Below are 14,217 nucleotides of genomic sequence, written 5' to 3'. Positions count from 1 at the left end.
CATGGCTGGCTTCTTAGTATGATTCGGTCAGTACATATTTCAGTGGTTGTGTCAGTCCCTATTTTGGTCTGTTCTCCCATTTTTAAGGAAGTATGCTAGCATGTGAGTGCCTCTCTTAATGACTCTATGCCTCTGTAAACATGTCTGGAGAGGGCTGCATTAATTTGTTACTGGGTATATTACAGAGCATTGGTGTATGTAAGTTTGTATTCCACTGCCTCTCTTACACCTAGTAACATAATAGCTATGTGTGTGTGGGAGTAAATGTTGAAGAGCCTCTGTGGATGTCTGTCTTGGTCTGTAAGTGCCTGTATCCTTTTCCAAATAGGTATGTGAATTGCAGAATACACATGACACTACATGTAATGCTGAGCATATGAGCCTATAAGTGCCCAGGAAAGACACTGAAACATGAAACTGTATGTCTTATGTTTTTTAGCAAATATCTCATCACCTATGGCCTACTTACAGCCAGCCCTAACGGATACTTATATGCAGCACAAGAGGGCTTTTTTTTAACTTCAAAACATGTTGCAAATATCAACTCTTACTAGCACCAAAACTGCACACAGCGGCTGTCCAGCAGCAGGCCCAAGATATGTTGAAAGGGCAAGTGCTAGTATCTGCGTACCTCTCTTACTGAGTATATCGATCTCTAAACATGTATGGTGAAACCTGCATGGATTACTTGCTGGATGTATTACTTAACTTTGGAGTATGTAAGTCCTTATACAACTGACTCCATCAGTCCTACTTACATAACAGCTGTGTGTGTGTGTGTGAGTGAATATTGAAGTGCTTCTATGAATATCTCACTGGGTGTTTTAGCCATTCTCTCATGTTATAGATAGATATGTGAGTTCCAGTGTGGGTGTGACACTGGTTCTAAAACTGCACACTTAGATATGTAAGTGCACATAGGACGCACTTCTAACTGAAAGTATATAATTTACATTTTACCCATATACCTCATTCAGTGCCTATTATGTACACTCTGAGTAACAGTTCACTTATATGCATTTATGTGTAGTACAACACCAATATAAGATTTATCAATGTTTTTTAAATCTCAAATAAAGCAAACAGTAGCACTTCATATACATGCTGTACATTTCCAGATCCTACCACTAGTACATCACTGAACTACAACCTTACAAAGTAATTAAATATACCAACTGCAGGTATGAAAACTATGTCTTAGACATAAAAATATAAATGTAACCACCAATAATGTTTTTGGTCACCTAATTTCAAATAGATGATTCAGTGGATAACCTTTCTTGCTACTGACTGTTTCATTATGCAAATGCCTATGTATGGTACTCTATACATGATTGTATCTGTTATTTTGAACTTGTTGTCTAGTTCCATATCTACTTCATTTCATCTATAAACAAATATTTTATGTATGTCATTGCTTATATGAATCATTCTCTAAATTTAGTATATTAAACTGCCTCATTATTAACATATCTGTTAATTTCCATTGTTAATCCTTAAATATTAGCTGTGTTTACCTTCAAATTTATTTGCATGGAAAGAAAGAACCAGTAATGTCAAAGTTTCTCTCTCCTCTTCCAGTGATAGTGATGTAGTTAGCAAATGAAAATGTTTCATTAATTTTTTCCTTTTCTTACACCAGTTGTCATTATTTTAACCCTTTTTTGTTCCCCTCATAAGAAGCCATTTTAGAGGTAGATGTGTGTGGATCTGTGACTAGGCCTGGGCATGAAATTTCGCTCTGCTCACGGAGTCTGCAGAGTTTTTCCAACTCTGTGTTCCACATAGCATGCGTAGCGGAGTGGAGCTTTTTCCCCCCTCGCGCTTGCCAACATTAAGTTGCCAAGTGAGAGCAAGGAAAATCTTACTTCAGACCACCTCCCAATGAGATTTCTCAACACACTCGTTTGCGGATGGCAACTGACACTTGCTTTTGAGAAACCTTCCATTTGCGTGGAGGAAGCTGCCCTTCGAGTAGAACATCTACTTTAGGGGCGGAAAGAAGCTGTGCATGATGTATTTTGTGCTGATTTTCCAGTGTGGGACAAACACCCGGGGCTAAAAATCCATGTGAATGGCGTGACCTAACGCACTCTGACACTTGTGGTAATCCACGTATGCCATCGGAGTTTTTTGATCAATTTGCAGAGTTCTGCGTAGCAAAACTCCACTCAGGCCTATCCGAAACCATATTGCGGCACCCAGCGTGGCCCCCGTGTAACTCTGCGATGGAGTTGTGACTCCATAAAGGAGTCCATTAAAGCATATACTATCGCTAAGTTTTTCAACTACATTTCAGAACCAATGACAATGCTAAATTGGAAAAAGTATTTTTCGCAATATATGCTATTTCTAAACTAGTATACTTTGTAGATTCAACATACACTGTAATTGGAATCTTTGCCCCACACAGCTTTCTCTCAGTTGCAGTGGCGGCTGGTAGGGAACGCTGTTTGGGGGTGAGGAGTGGGTGGTTAGAAAAATAGAAAAAAAATAAGACTTACCTGTTCATCACTAGTTGCCAGCGGCTGCCTCTACTCCGTCCTTGCTGTTCTTCTGGCAGCACCCAAGCTCCCAGACTCCCCTAGCCAATCACAACACTGTTGTCACCAGCATGACAGTAGTATCGTGATTGGTCTGAGCACCGTGGTTCTGCATCAGACTGGGAGTGGGAGCCTGTGATGTTCTCCACCCGGGCTGTGCAATACAGCCGGGTGAAGAACATGCTAAGTGCGCATGACTATTTAGCTGGCCCAAGACGGCCGGCCAAACAATCATGCGCACTTAAGGTGCATATTATACAACTCCTCCTACCTCTGGCGAGGCAAGCCCAGCCCAACCCCGCCCTAATCTGGCTCCAAGCACCACAAAAAATAAAATGATAATAACGTTCTGTTAATATCATTTTATTTTTCCTTTGCACTGGTCAGAGAGCAGTGGGGCGACGCTCCTCCGCCTGAGCGTAGGAGCCGCTGTTGTTCAGTTGTCATAACAACTAGGTGTGAAACACTCTACTGGACCAGTTAGTCAAAATTTCATGCAGATTCTAAACAGAGCATACCAGCTTCAAGTCCAACTGTAGCAGGTGTCGTTGACTTTAAAAAAATGTAAGCATATCCACAATAACTTAACTTGAGTATATTTCATGCACAGCCAATCAGAGCTAAACTTACTTTAGTAATTAAATCACTACCTATTTTAAAATATCACATTTTTCACACCACCAAATCAAATACATCCTTTAGTTATCGCAGGTCCACTCCTCCATTTTAACTACATTTCAATTTACCAAATGTCACATTCAGCTGCAGCCTTCTCCTGTGTGCTACTGCTCCTTCCTTCAAAATGGTTAGAGTGTCGTTTATGAGGCACTGCTATATCTACTGAATGTTTGCTAGAAAGAGGGATGACAAGATGGGAAAGCAAGAAGCAGGCCTCAGTGGTGGCCTGAGATACCATGGGGCATATTTACAACAGAATGGAGAAGCTTGGCTTTAAGCAAACATTGCTACTGCCACGCTTCTTCATTCCGAAAGAGATGGGATGCACCGTATTCACAAGATTGCGGTGCACCCATGCGTTTCCCCTAGCGCTGGCGCTAAATTCAGCTGCCTAGCACCAACACAGGCAACCTTGCACCATAGTGCAAGGGTGTCTGTGTTGGGGGAATAATTGTTTGTGTGAAGGAACGTGTCCATTCATGCACATAAATAATCCAGAATGGTGATTTGTAACTTCTATGTGGGCTGCTTTGTGCAGAACACATAGAAGTTGCAAATCGTCATGTTTTTAATGATTGCTTATGTGCCGGAAGGGACACCTTCCTGCACATAAACAATCATTCATGGTGTTTTGCTGTTTGTATGTGTGCTGCACAATGCATCACAGATAGAAACAGCAAAAATAAGGAGAAAAAAAGAATTTCTCCTCCTTTCACCATGTTAAGACCAGCGTTTCCTTGGTCTTAATTTTGACACTGCCTCCTATTTATGTCACCCTTGTAAATAGGGGTCAGCATCAAAATCAATGGATGTTGCAGTGGAACACCCACCACAACACCCATTGCCCACCTTGTTCACGCTAAGTATAGCATGAATGGGGGCCTTATTTAGAAAGCAGCATTAAGCCCTGTTAAGTGGCTTAAAATCACCTTGTAAATAAGGCAAAGCCCCTATCGCCACAGAAATGTCACTAACAATGATGTTCCTGTGGCAATAGGGGCTTATAAACATGCCCCCATATTTGGTACAGCCGAAGGTTCAGTGTCTCAGGGGGGAACATTAGGGTAATCAATTTCACTTCCAGTACAGGTGCAAACAAACTTACTGTAATCAACAGCTCCCAGTCTGGCAAGAGAGCAATGCAAGACCAAAACAAAGACCTGTGCAGGTTAGAGAGGTGGTGCGTTGGGGCCGGGTTTGGGGGGATTCAACAGATGACCACAAGGGAAAATCAAATAAATAATTAATTTACCCTTTTCATCGTCTGTTGAAATCCCCCCCAACCCGACCCCACTGTTTGACCGCTCTTACCTGCACGGGCTGGTGCTGATGAACCGTCCAAACTTTTGGGGACAGCAAAGTTGTGTGCATTGTATATTGAGAGCATTACACTGATCGGACGTTGGGCCCAATATATGCAAATATGTATAGGCTACTGAATGTAGCTGACGGGGCAGGGCAGATATAATTAGATATGTGTAGTCTACTGCATATAGCTGATGGGCCCGGGCATATACAGTTATTCTGGGGAATGGCAAGGAGCAAGAGACACAGGTCACAGCAGCACACATGTAGACATCACCTGGGAGGGGCAGGAGGAACAGAAATTGAGTTCCTTTCTCTCAGGAATCGGGCACCCTAAGCGACTGGTTTGGCACAGTAGAATGCCTATGATGTGTTCTCATACAAGTTCATCTGCCACTATGGGGTCTCCCCAGGTGGGATACTGATGGTATCACTCTGGTCAAAGGTAGACAAGTCACCTCCACACCCCCAGGGCAGCAACTAAGGTTTTCTCTCTTCTAGAATGCCATGGTCACTGCCGATGGTCTGTCATCTCTAATCTTCTGCAGGGCTGGGGTTCCCCCACGGCCTCCACCTCTCCTCTCTCTGCCATGGCAGAACCTCACCGGACGCTTCCTGCATTGGGGAGGTATCAGGGCTTTGCCCCTGTCTCTGGGCCCCACCTAGAGTTGGTCAATCTATGTCCAAGCATCCTCTCATGAGAGGAAGAAGGGAGTCTCTTGGTCCGCTGTTAGTTTTAGTTTCGCTAGAAAAGAGCAGAGCATACAGACCGGGTTTCTCACTGGGATTCCTTGACAGACAAAAAGGAGGTCCTCTGGCTTGAGCAGTCATTGTAAATCTACGAAAATCATCACTGTGGAGCTATAGCCAGCAGTGGGCCCGGTGAGTAGGATGTGTTAAGATTAAGGCCTTGGTCCGGGTGGTTCAGTATTTTCACCACAATTGGCCTCGGAGGAGACCCTGAAGGAGGCAGTGGGGCCAGCACCTGATGCGCCCATTTCACAGTGTACATTGGGAAGATGTCCCTGGAGCATAGTTGCTCCCACAGCCACCCCTTGATGAAGATAGTGGCACTTGGGGCTTCCATTTGTTTGGACATTGATTATTGTGTCATGCTCTGCCCTCAGCATCCTCAACTCAGTTTTCTAAAAGCTTCATGCATACCTAACTCCTGCAATGTGGCTTTCACTAAGGTGCAATCTTGGCAAGAGTCGTTTCTGTGTGGTGTACCCTGTCTTTGAGCTTCTTTTGGACATAACTTAGAATGTTCGAGTCTATGGCCAACATGTCCACTTTGGACTGTAGTGCTGCATGGAACTCTTCTATTGCCGTGAGAATCTGTGCAGTGTCATTGGACTGTGATGGTGTGTCAGAGGGGACTAAAGCTGGAGTGGACTCATCCAGGTCAGTATTTCTGTTCCTGGAGTATCATGGAAAGCCAGTGGTTTGCTGGATTTGGGTTGAATGGAGGGGCAGCAAGATTTTCTGACCCATCCTTCTCCCTGAGCAGCTCCGCAAACTCCTGTGGGGAAGTCCGTACCACTGTAGTATTTCTGTTTCCCCCATTTATTCATATAATAGTGCACTAGATATAGATAAGACTCCAAGGTAGGGCTGTTTCCTGTATTCAGTTGCTGGCTCTCTTATCCCCTAAGGCCCCAGGATGGCACAATCAGCTGTGACATTCCACACCAGTTGGTTGCAGATCTTCAGTTGCCGGGGCTTCTGGTGTATCCAACATGGGCCTCACTCACAGGGCAGGAATATATTCATCCTCTAGCATTCAGGAGGTGGCATAGCCTCCAGCAGATGACACTCCATTGTGGCGGACTTTGGGCTGCCTGACTCCTGAGGTCCCCAGGCAAGAACACTGGTCCCAAGTTACTTTCCAAGGGGCTGATCTGCCCAGCTCAATACCTCAGATCTGGCTGGCACATGTCATGGCCACCTGCCTGCAAAGTATTACTCCGCCCCTATCCATGATAGGGGGCCCCAGGCCCGCACTCGCCTTATGTAGTGTTCTGACCTGGTCGTGGTAAGCCGACATAGGCTTAAGTCCTCTCTCAGCCTAGCCAGCCAGCAGACAGAGGCCAGCACTCAGACTAATCTTCACCCCACCCCAGGGCTCCTTTGGGTCTGCTGCAGAGAAACCTACATATATATCAATTTGACATCCGTGGAAGCAGGCCCATCTACTTTACTCCTTCAGGCTCAACACTCACCAGCCCCAGGGCTCTCCGTCGTCTGCACTGCCAGTCGTTTGCAGATGCCGATCGCTCATCTCCTCACCTCTGGATCCTGTATGGGAGGCCGTGGGTGGTCCAAACCCCACATACACCCGCTCCTCTACTCCTCCTTGTCTAAGCACTGCATGAGACACCACAAGTCAGATGGTGGGACGTGAAGTTGGCCACATGTTGGTCTCTGATTCCCCTTTCTTTCATCCAGGCATTGATCTTGGGATTCCTCTCCTATTCCTTCTCGGGGTGAAAGGATCCCAAACTCTTGCCCCCTCCCCTTTCAACGTTTGGTGATTGAGGTAGCAGCCTGGATTATGACCGATCAGGTGGTGTCGATGTGTGAGCTCACCTGTCACACATCCGTAATGTTGGATGGTTGGCCATGCCCCCAAGCCTTCAGTAAACCCATGGAAGGTGCTCCACCTAACATGGTGGTAATCAGATAGACCTCTGGATTACCGAATAGATCATCATGTGAGTCCACACAATATTGCATACTGCATCTGGCTCATATGATAATACTTTTCAGCATCAGAGCTTCAGTACTGTCTTCACTTTGTGCAGTTTCCCGAGTGTCTCCAATGCCACTCCCTTTGCCTTGTGGGTCCACATCAATTTAAAAAGTAGCCTGTCCTGGAACTGGAACCATTTAATGAGGATTGTAATTGATATTGTCTTGAACACACATTCCTGTTCCACATACTCTTGATCATTCGTGATTCTGCTTCTTTGTTCTGTCTCCTCACTCAGCATACAAAGCTTGTTCTCAGGTTTTATAAATAATTTTCCCCCGGATTTCCTAACTTCATTCCACTTGAAGGATTCAGCATAGCTCTGGTGCAAATCAATTTTAAAACATTCAATGCCAAGTATCTCATCTGCCCTAATTGCCAAGTCTAAAAGCAACCATGGGGCAAATTTACAAGAAACTAACGCAGTGCGGTGCTGCAAGTCATTTTGCTGCGCCATACTGCATTAGTTTCGAGGCACAGGGATGCGACATATTTACAACAATATGTTGCATCTCTGTGCTTCCCCCTGCGCAGGCGCACAAACTGCTGCCATGTGCCAGCACAGGCACCCTTGCACCATGGTGCAAGGATGCCTGTGTCGTGGGAAGATTGTTTTTGTGCAGGAATGGTTACCTTCCTACACAAAAACAATCATTAGAGGTCCTATTCTCTTCCAATGTGTGCTGTAGAATGCAGCACGCATTGAAAGAGGAACACAACGAGGAGAAATGAATACCTTTCTCCTCGCTGCACCTCTCTAGGGTAGGGGAGCATTCTGACACATTTCCAGATTTACGATTCGTCGTAAATCTGGAAATGCATCAGTGGACATGGGTGTTGCGTGAGAACACCCAGAGCAAAAACCATGTCACACCCCTAACACGCAAAGTGTTGCATGAAAACTAGGGATATTTACAAGCACAGGAAAAGTCATGAAGGGTGGCTTTACCTGTCCTTGTGATTATCACTCAGCAGGTTGCGACGCCAGTGCGTCACGCAACTTGACGCACCAGCGGCGCAGGGCGCTTGTAAATCTTCCCCCATGTATATATCATCCTACTACCATTACTCTGTGCCAGAGTTGTATATGGTGTAAGCACCCCCTGCTTTTGCCATTCATAGGTGCCATACCTATATGTGTAAAGACAGTAGTGATGGAGAATGGAGAAGAATATATGCCAGGTTAATAATGACAAAAGCCATTCATCCCACAGAACATGATCACCCAGTGGCTTCAAGAAAAAGCCATGCTGCCAACTGCAAGAACGGCATAGAAGAGTGCGCTTTTCCATCATAATATTAATGCCAGTGGATATAATTCAAATAACTTGCAACAATGCCATTAATATAGGTGGTAGTCAGGCCATTTTGGAACTTTTTTAAGAGATGGGAAATACTATATGAGCCACACTGATGAATAACATTCGACTCTGGAAGACAAATGTTTAGAGAAGCAAAATTAGTTTGTATTTTCCGGGTCTTTGTACTCTTTAAATTTCTGCAGATTTGATTTAATAATGTTGTGCGGGCTTTATTGCACTCGGAAATTCCCAAGTGTGATATATTCACACCACTTATAACTGCGCTATTTGCACAAGGATCGCCATTTATCAGGCCACAAACCTTTCTGACTCATCGATATAAGTGCAAATCAATTGAGGCCACTCATCTACCCAGATGCAATAATATTTAGACCACCTAGAGCATCTAAGAATGGTTATCTGCTGAGTTGATCTTTTCTTGTAACCAAAGTACTGGCTGTCCCCTGACAACCTATCTCCACCCCTAAGTGTTTCTTTGCCCTCTCCTCATTAAAGACCCTTGGCATGTGCTGAAATCTTCACACACTTAGGGGCATATTATCAAGACAGGCAACAAAATTATCGCCGCTTTAGCGGCAGAAAACTGCAGCTAAAACGGCGATAATGGGCTTGATAATATGCTCTATGGAATTCCTATTGAAGCTCAGGTTAGCTGTCCTTCACATCTAACATGGGCTTCAATTGGAATTCGATAGAGCATATTATCAAGCCCATTATCGCTGCTTTAGAGGCAGTTTTCTGCCGCTAAAGCGGCGATAATTGTATCGCCTGTCTTGATAATATGCCCCTAATATTGCACGTTTTCAGAGCTATTTTATCACATGCGCCACTGAGTCCTATACATAGTGATGGGTCCCTTCCATCTCACGATTTTCGAATTGAAACCAAGGCTGCAGGTCAAAGGATATGTTTTAATGCTGCTGTAGCCTTGCCCCAGTGAAGAGGTAGTGTGCCAGACGTGAGAACGTGGTTGCACATTTCATGCCTTGGGTGATTTGTAAATGCAATGGGCACAGCACAGTTTGCTTCTGACTGTCTTACCAGCCTTACATCTTGTAGACAATGCAGGTGAATAGTTGTTACCTGTTGGTTGTGTTTGCTGACGGAACCAGTTCAGACTGAAAGGCTCGAGTTACTAGTGCCTTGTAATTATACGTTTGACAGTAAAAGCAAGTGCAAAATGTCCATTAAATATCAGTAAATGCAGCTTTTGGTAGTTTGAATAAGTCTGCATGCTATTCCCCATATCAGGGGGGGGACTAATAATTGCTGTAGTTTTCGCTTTTAATAAATAAAAGTCCCTGTGGCAATGGTATTAATCTGGCGAGAAAATTAACACACAAAAACTGAGGCAATCCTTACTGAGGCCTAAGAGCAGTAGTAGGGTCAAACATTTTGGGGCAGATTTATGTTTCCTGGCGCATCCCTGCAAATCAGCATGGATGCGCCAGGGAAGATGCGTCACAAAAGTTTACCCTTGCGCCACAATAGATGTGCTGCATTTACAATGCAGCGCATCGTGGCGCAAGGATAAACAGATGCGTGACGCATCTGATGGCGGAAGGTTGGCGCATTGCTGGAGTTGCGTCGCAAGCGCGACGCAGCTCCAGCAAGGCTCGGGGGTGCCCTATCGTTACAATGCTGCGTCAATCCTTACGCCTGCCTCAAGCAGGCGCAGGGTTTTGACGCAGCATGGCCGGAAAAGTGACTGAGTGAAATCTTGTAGATTTCACTCAGCCACTTTTCAGAGGCGTTCCTGCGCCGGAACGCCCCCCCCCCTGTGCAGGTACGCCCACATGTGGCGCAAGCTTTACAACGTGACGCATCTGCCTAGATGCATCACGTTGTAAATGGGGCGCAACATGGCGCAGGGTTTACGCTGCCGCTGCATCACAAAAGTGACGCAACGGTGGCGTAAAAGTGGCGCAAGTCCGTTATAAATCTGCCCCTTTGTTCTTAGTGTTGCTGGTTCTGAGACTAGTTTGATAAGTGAAAAGCATAGAGTTTTACCTAAGAAGCTGAGAAGCTTAGCTGGAGTTTAACATTTTTCACTGTTCCCCCGGAATACAATTTTATATTCTGCAACTTCATAAAGTCTTCAAAGTAAAAACAAACAGATGCAAAGTCCTTCTAAGCACAACTACTTTACTTGTGCACTTTAGAAACCCACTAACGTCTTCCAGGGTTCACATCTACATTTATGTTACTTTATATGGTGTACAGGAATGCTTTCCTATAAATTATGATTTACTTACCCAATAAGAGGAAGATTCCCAGCAATGAAACCAACAATCTCATATAATTATAGGAAACTGATCTAAGAGAATTAAAGTGAAAACTAGATGAAAGGGTGACATATTGTGCCAGCTAGAGCACGCATTTAGGAGCTGGTAATTAGAATGGTCTACATAATTATATGTGTCCTAACTCCTTGCCCATTTTGAGTACTTGCAGACTTTTCGTATAACAGTAATACATCTGTAGAATATAGTATACTAAAGGCACAATTCTGAGAAATGATTTAACTTTTCTCCTAACATTTTAGGCCTTGCTTATGTGTAATGCTGATGTATCATATTATGCTTAAACGAAATTTCCATGCCATTTAGGCATTTGCTTTTTTTTTTAATCATGAAATGTTAATAAGCTTATCTCTGCAATCGGGGCGCTACCCACAGGTAAAGCAGTTGGGGAAGACACGCTTCCACTTGAATTTTATAAAACGTTCAGGGAGCTACTGGCTCCAATTTTATTAACACTGATCAATGGGATACTTATAGGAGGGGACTCTCCCCCCTCGTGGAACAGGACTAACATTATCGTATTTCCCAAAAAAGATAAACCACCTGACAACCTCGGCTCATATAGACCGATATCTTTAATTAATTCAGACGCAAAGATCTTTTCTAAACTGTTAGCAATGCGTCTTGCCCCCTTAATGCCCTACCTAGTGTCTGAGGAACAACATGGCTTTATTCCCGGTAGGGACACCGCTGCACATATTAATACGGCTATAGTCGCATTTGACGTTGCAAACCAGCTGGACCAGTAGATTGGGATGATTATGCTGGATGCCGAGAAGGCCTTCGACCGGGTGGCCTGGGGCTCTTTGTGGTGTACGATGGGCTCCTTTGGCCTCGGCCGGAGGTTTATCTCGGCTATCCAGAAACTTTATCAAAATCCCACTGCTACTATCAAGTACAATGGCTTTGCTTTGTCAGTGTTCAAAATTGCTCGCGGTACACGTCAAGGGTGTCCGCTTTCTCCTTTACTATTTGCTTTATATATTGAGCCCTTTATTAAACACCTACTTCTTAATACTTCCATATTACCAGTTATTCTTAACGGCACATTTTTGAAACTCACTGCCTATGCGGACGACATCGCGGTTTTCTCTAGTAGGCCATTAGAAACTATCTCTGAAATAACTCAAGAAGCGCAGCGATTCGGACTATTTTCTGGATATAAACTGAATCTGAATAAAACACAGTCTATCCTAAATTTTACTTTGACTTGTGCCCCAGCATCTTTAGGCATTACAAATTCGGCTAAATATTTGGGGGTATTCTTAAGTGCTAGCACGGATGACATATTTGACTTAAATTATACACCGCTCTTGAAAAAGGTGAATGACGACCTACGTAGGTGGCAAAAGCTTCCACTGACAATTATGGGTAGGTGCAATATAGTAAAAATGAATGTACTCCCTAAATTCCTTTACTTATTTCGCACCATCCCCTTAAAGATTCCGATGTCTTTTTTTAAGCGTTTAAGCGTACGGTTGGAAGCTTTATTTGGAATCATCGGAGAGCAAGACGAGCGCTTAGATACATTAAGCTATCTTTTAAACAGGGAGGCTTTAAACTTCCAGACTTCAGAGCCTATTTCTGGGCTGCCTTTATTAGTCGAATCCAGTCTCTAATTAAAGGACCAGAAGTGAGGAAGCCTTGGTTAGCGTATCAGTTGGCATCTGGTCCCAATACTGGATTCTTGCTTCAGCATATGTCCGATCCCAATTATTTTAAAAGAGTTCGATTTAAGACTATTCGTCATATTCACTATATATGGCGAGACATATGTAGAAAGTTTAACCTCTCAGATTTACATGAATTTACCTATCTTTGGGGTAATCCTAAGTTTCCTGATATATTTTCGGACTCTGTCACACAATTGTGGCAACAACTGGGAATTTCAACCTTGGGACAGCTCTATGACAAAAAAGGCTTCAAGTCACTTCAGTCTTTATCAATTGAATTTGGGCTTATGCACAATTCTTTTTTTAAATATTTACAAATTAGGAACTTTTTCATGTATGGCAAAGGCCTATTGGCTCTCCCCTCTACCACAGAAGTTCTACGTATTATTTTTAAGAATAGTACCCGTGGTTTGATAGGGAGAGCTTATGCTAGTTTTATGGGAGAATTTGATGATGATTTGCCTCAGGTTGCAGCTAAATTAAATACTTTGTTTGGTATAGAGGTGACCTCAGACGATGTATCAGACTCACTTGTTAGAATTAGTTCGTCTGTCACCTCAATTAATCTAAAACTGCAACAACACCGTATTTTATTTATGTTGTATTATACCCCAAAAGTGATCTCCAAATGGTCTGTCTCAAATAACACTATTAAATCTTACTGTCCTAAATGTAACGAATTTGCTGCGGATCTGCGGCATATGTTTTTCACATGCTCTAAACTTGCTGACTTTTGGTGTAAGATAGCTTATGAATTGAGTAAACTAACTGGCAAAACAATGATCCTATCAGAAAAAGAAATTCTATTGGGGTTACTTAGTGATACGGGTAATGTCACAAATTCCTTTGTGTCAATTTTTATGGCCTGTGCTCGCCTGACTATTGCTCGTGTATGGATAGAAAAGTCTAGTCCTACTATTAATGAATTCTGGTCATTGTTGAGGGGGGTTTATGAAATGGAGCTGGCTGTGTCAAAAGCAAGGGGTCCACGTTCTTTGGTCAAATTTGGACGGCTCTGGTTCTGCCTTGAGTGGGACTAAAAATTTATGTAGTTATCACTGCTGAAAAATGTGGTCTGGTCACGATTTGTTATATTAATATGATAGATCTAAACAGTATCCATCTGTACTTATTTATCTATCTTTCCAACGTAATAGTATTTTATGGTATAGAAAATGCTTGTTTTTCTTTTTCTTTAGAACTTGTTGGTTGAAGATAATATGACTTGTATGTTTTCTTCCCCTTTTTTTTTCTTTGTATGTTGTGACTGTGACCAATAAAGTTAAAAATGAATTTAAAAAAAAAAAGAAATGTTAATAATTTTCAAGCTGCAGACACCTGCTTATGCTCTGTGTGTGCACTTATTATATGTGCTGTCAGTCCTGGCCTGTGAAAACAGAAGCACTGAAACCTGTATGCAAAGTAAACAATTTTTGTGCTTAATAAAGTGTGCATAGTTTTTCAAATTATTTCAGGGAGATAGCTGCTTCTAAAACTTTAGAAGAAGGTTTTACTTGGATTACCAACAGAAAGACACGATTTACATTCTCGGTTCCTTTTTTACAAAACAAAACCTTTGAACTTAAAGTAGGCGTAGTTTGCCAAATTAATTCATGGAGCTAGCTACTACTAAACTCTAAC

This window comes from Triturus cristatus, chromosome 4_1, assembly GCF_964204655.1.
Source record: "Triturus cristatus chromosome 4_1, aTriCri1.1, whole genome shotgun sequence".
NCBI classification, from domain to species: Eukaryota; Metazoa; Chordata; class Amphibia; order Caudata; family Salamandridae; genus Triturus; species Triturus cristatus.
This window is presented reverse-complemented; position numbering follows the sequence as displayed.